We start from the raw sequence: 4,756 nt of genomic DNA on the forward strand, positions 1-4,756 counted from the left end.
CATCCACAAGCCTAAGTCCTTCTGGGACTGGATCTGATACCCACCTGTGTGCCAATCAGTCTGCTCCCTCTGTGCTATGGCATTCTTTGGGGTAGTGGAATATTTCATGCTGCCTAGTCACACTGGGGCTTTGAGCAACAAGCTGTCACACTCTTAGAAACACGAAGGGGCCATTTTTGCGTTGGCACTCATTCTACCAACACCCCCCCCCCACCCCAAGAAACTGGTAGGTAAACAGAGACACCTCCTGGTCAGCGGTACATGGGGTCCAGCCATATGGTTCAGTACATAGGCAGGAATACAAACAAGGCTCAATACCCTCAGTTAAGGATTAGCACTGTTTTCACTGAAAAAAATGAATACAAGATGCAGGTCTTTTATAACACACATGACGCAGATTATATAAAAGCCCAGAGGTCAGAGGCAGGTTGTCTTTTCCTGGCTCCGGCTGTTAATTCCAGCTTTAGTCTCACTGCTCCTCCCTCTCCTTCTCAGTCTCTGCTGCCCTTTCCCTCCGAGATGCACGAAATGTGTCCCACCGAATCTCCAGCGACTAGACGACCCGGTGTCCCCCCACCTCCCTTCAAGAGAGTCCGCTCTGTCGGCACATCCTCAAAGCCATGATGACACTGTCTCAAGGCACAGATGTCAAGATGTGTCCGTCGGGTACTTGGCTTTCAGGAACCACAACCAGGTCAGGCCTGTAACAGCATGTATGTACAAGAGTTTCAGTGCAGAGCCACCGGGGGCAGCAATGAGCAGGCCAAAATGATACTTAGCTATGCAGTGCACTGCATGTGTACATAGAGTTTCCACCCATCCTGTATTTTATAGGATCATCCCACATTGAAAAATAAATTGCTGTGTCCCATTTTGAACCAATATAGGAAGTGAGTCACCTTGTATTTTCATATCTGAACCGAATTACAATTTTACCCAAAGCACGGGATCGATCCCTGCTAACACTTTTTAAATCTTATCAGCATCCCTTATTGTACATGACTCACAGTGCCCCCCCATGAATAATTCACAGTTGGGAGCACAAGCTTAAAGACCAATGAAAGAGTTAATGCTTTAAAGCCCATTCCAGAAGAACTGCTCCCAAAATACACAAATACCTTTAATGCGTGACCCAAAATGCAGATATCGCAGCAAAATAAGTACTTAATGCGGTTATTTTCAACCACACGCGCAGTTAATACTCCCAATCCTTGGGAGTCTCCGTCAGCACATTTAACGGCCTGTCTGACCCATTATGTACTAGCCTGGTTCCCTCAGCCGGCACTAAACAAAGACGAGCTCAGCCATACAGCAAAGGTGGGGGGAGGGGGGGCAACCTGGGACTCCAGGTGCCATTTGTACATGCTCTCACTAGAGGGATTATGGGAGATTTCAAAAATTGGGGAGGCAAAAAGATAATACATTTCACAATATAACAGCACTGAATTTTTCAGACGAGTAAAATGTGTTTTTCTATGACAGAAAAATTATAGTAATGAGCCATTTCAAGGTCACTTGTTTCCTAATTTGATCTCAAAAACAGAGGAGATATTTCCTCCTCTACTTCTACAAACCAGCCGTGTTTTTCCAAGGCATGATTTAATCCGTTCCTCTCAGTCTCTCAGTCAGGAAGGAGAGCAGACAGCAGAGGATGGGAGAGGCAAAGAGGTGAAGTGTTATTTTTGAAGGAATGGAACAAAACGGCTCCCTGTCGCGGGACCATTTAGGCGGTGAACGCCCCCCCCTGGGCCATAGGGCCGATACAGCAGCCCCCACGGAAGAGGATATGCCCTGCCTGTTAGCACCAGGGCGAAAGCCCACACTGACAGCTGGGTGGGGAAAACCGGAACACCGCGTCCAGATCACTGCTCAGGCGGTGGTTCTAATGCCTGGTCCGCTACTCCAGGACTCACTGGGGCACTGGAGTACAGCCCCAGCCCTTTTGCAGTACTAGCCGTGGATGCTTCACTGCACGAACCCATGAAGGGAGATGATGTAATGTAGAAAAGGCCCCAGCGTCCGAAAGGCTTCCTCGCCTCTAAAGGCTCGAGGGCCCCTATAAAGAAGCTGACCTGCCCCTCAGACTCTATGCTTCCTCTGCATCCCCAAATCTGCAGTAAATAATCAGCTTGGAGTAAGATGGCTGGATGGAGACCAATGGTCTGCCAGCGTCCTGTCATGACCCCCAGTGGAAAATAACCTGACACAGAATAATAGCAGTGCAGCTCTAAAGCCAGACCAAATCTGAGCCTGATGTTTACAGGATGTGCAGTGCCAGTCAAATGTTTGGACACACCTGCATAAAATGCATTTGTTACTACAGGCAATAAAATAATGCATATCAAATACCGCAATGACCAAGAGAAGTGTTCAACGTCTCAAATTTTCACAAGTTTTAGACTCGTCAAAACCACCCCTTTTGTTTCAAAATAGCCCCCCTTAGCTTCGATGACAGCATTGCAGACTCGGCATTCTTTCAGCCAGCTGCCAGATGTAGCCACCTGGAATGCTTCTCCAACAGTCCTGAAGGAGTTTCCACAAGTTCTAGGCACAAGTTGGCTGCTTTGCTCTACCTCTTCGATCCAGCTCTTCCCAAACCAGCTCCACAGGGTTTTAGAGGGGGGATTGTAGGGGCCAGGTCATCTGTCACAGCACTCATTTTCTATCCTGGTTCACAAGATAATATGGTAACACTCTACTTGAAGCTGTCATAACACATTAGATACATTCATAATGCATTATAATGGTTAGTATAAGAAATAATAAAACATTACATCATTCTCTATTGTTAATCATAAGACATTATAGAGTTGAGTATAATACTTTATAACCTCCAATGAATATACCCTCATAATTCATTATAATAGTCAGTATAGGAATGGAGGATGCTTTGTACTGCATTATAAAGGTATCAACAGTGCATTATAGCTGAGAGCTTCACAAAGCATTATTAATGCATAATAAACATGGCTATAATGCGTTACGGCTTTTTATAAATATTTATAGCTGTGTTTATAATGCTTTATGAATGCATTATAATGTGTTACAAATGTGTTCATAAGTTCTTATAGACATGGCATTCACAGAGAGTGTTAATGATAATACTTATTATATAACTACAAGATGGGTTTAGGGTCATAAAATCAATAGGTGTTTGTAATCTTCTAAATGGTACTGTACATCTACCTGGGTGTAGAGTAACCTTTGAGATGTCTTTGGTCATTCACCAGGTTTAGGAGAAACCGGTCATGATGGGATGGTGCCCACAGGAGACAGAGCTCTGATACACAGACAGAGCAGGGCGATCACAGGTATCCCTGGTGACAAACAAAGGCAGAGATGTTGCGGTCATTTGTTTGGGCATTCCGGAACCTGTGGTCCTGGAGGTGGGGGTTGCCATGGCAGCAGCCTGGACAGTACCTCAGGGAAGTGTAGCTGTAAAGCGCAGCTTCTCACTTGAAAGCACGAATGGACTTTCAGTCGGGACCTCACACCACATCAGCTGCAGTCTAAGTGGCGGTGGAGACCCTCCCCCGATGCTGTCCCCACCTCAGGGTCACCGGGGAAACTTGCTCTGCGTGGATAAGTACTTATCGCTTGTTAGAGTGCCACCCATCTGCCCGTCAAAGAACACAGGCTTCGTATGTTTTTGCACTCATTCCTGGGAGTGAACTGAAAACCAAATTAAACGCTGACATTTCGAAATGTTACACCTGTCGGATGGAGGCGGAGCAGTGGCAAGTGGAGCAGGGGCTGCTGCTCCTTTCCATTTTATTGCAGACCACAAATTGGAGCAAATCCAATAAGTTTTGAATGAGGAAGTCCATAAAACGGCCACGTGAAGAGCCGAACAGACCAATTAGTATAGATTTTCTAGAAAGAGCTGTGAGCCGACATGCTCGACAGCCAGGTTCTGTTACTGCACAGCCAGCTCCCCTCCATTACAGAGCGACGGATACAAACACACTGAATCCCACAGAATAAATCGCCGTTAATTCAGCTCTGAGAACAGCCATTGTCACACCCACGTGTTTTATAGACTCAACACCCCGACTTGAGTCATAACCAATTATGACTCAATCATCATCATCAATTAATTCTATAATACAGATGCGTTAAACACAAAGTCTCTTTGAGACTAATGATCTTTCTGAAGAGATGGCAGCAGTGGGATGGTTCGTGTCTCCTTGGAACCGAGACGTAGTCCATTCCAGTGGCATAGATCTCAGTGTTTCCCAACCCGGTCCTTGTTTTCGCTCCATCCCAGCTGCCATGAACACGTGGACTGTCTGCGGGTCCCTGAGGACCGTGCTGGGAAACACCAGGGTAGATCATCACATCGATGAACAAAAGCAGAACCAACTTTGAATAACTGACCCGACCGAGTGGCTGAACAACTTTAAATACAAGCTACCAGAACCGGGCCAGAGTGAATCAACATCAGCAGCAGGATGCATTGAAAATGGACCAGTAGGGACGTCTGGGAAGCGATGGGACAGAGCTTTGTACAGAATGACTCAAGAAACTCATCTATCCTTCTCTCCCCAAGCTGAGCAGATCATCTTCTTCCTTGGTGACTAAAGTTACTGAGCAAAGAGATCAAAGTTCCCCTCTAGTACAGCCTGTGATGGTGTCCCCGATCAAGTGGGAGCAGCCCAACCTTCCCCAACACCACAAGCAGGAAAGATGTATTCTTGATTACAAATTGCAAATCAAGTTCACCTCTTACCAACCAGAGCAGCAGGAGAACGGAATC

General features: G+C 46.2%; 1 long non-coding RNA gene across 1 annotated transcript; it reads right to left on the reverse strand.

Annotated features, from left to right (window-relative positions):
• Positions 1 to 221: 221 nt before the first annotated feature.
• LOC125708009 (uncharacterized) lies at positions 222 to 3,283 on the reverse strand. Its single transcript, XR_007382404.1, has 3 exons — positions 3,187 to 3,283; positions 2,574 to 2,667; positions 222 to 701 (listed from the first exon to the last, which is right to left on the reverse strand). It is a non-coding gene; the product is annotated as an uncharacterized LOC125708009 (long non-coding RNA).
• Positions 3,284 to 4,756: the final 1,473 nt, after the last annotated feature.

The sequence above is a fragment of the Brienomyrus brachyistius genome, chromosome 14, assembly GCF_023856365.1.
Source record: "Brienomyrus brachyistius isolate T26 chromosome 14, BBRACH_0.4, whole genome shotgun sequence".
Lineage (NCBI taxonomy): Eukaryota > Metazoa > Chordata > Actinopteri > Osteoglossiformes > Mormyridae > Brienomyrus > Brienomyrus brachyistius.